This window comes from Acyrthosiphon pisum, chromosome A1 (assembly GCF_005508785.2).
Source record: "Acyrthosiphon pisum isolate AL4f chromosome A1, pea_aphid_22Mar2018_4r6ur, whole genome shotgun sequence".
Lineage (NCBI taxonomy): Eukaryota > Metazoa > Arthropoda > Insecta > Hemiptera > Aphididae > Acyrthosiphon > Acyrthosiphon pisum.
Window position 1 is genome coordinate 133,420,167 of NC_042494.1, and position 262 is coordinate 133,420,428.

At 29.4% G+C, this 262-nt stretch overlaps 1 protein-coding gene across 1 annotated transcript in view; it reads right to left on the reverse strand.

The window, feature by feature from the left end:
- The window catches only part of LOC100573973 (PR domain zinc finger protein 10), a 50,455-nt gene that overhangs the window by 3,874 nt on the left and 46,319 nt on the right, over positions 1 to 262 (reverse strand). The gene's annotated exons all lie outside the window — the stretch shown is intronic.

Consider the following 262-nt stretch of genomic DNA (forward strand, 5'->3'; position numbering starts at 1 on the left):
TACAGTGACTCACTTCTAACCTACTGTACAGCAGAGCGACATCCACTTACCCACCTTTTTTTTAAAGTTAAATTCACAAATTTTTAAAAATACAAAAGCACAATTATTTTGTTATTACTTATTTCAGGTAAATCAATTATACTTCAAATGTTGCTCTTTAATATATAGTAACAATCTTTCAAAAGATTCGCAGGTTGGAAAAAATAGTTGACAGAGACAAATATGGCGAGATTGATGTGTTAAAATAAAATAAGACTGAGCA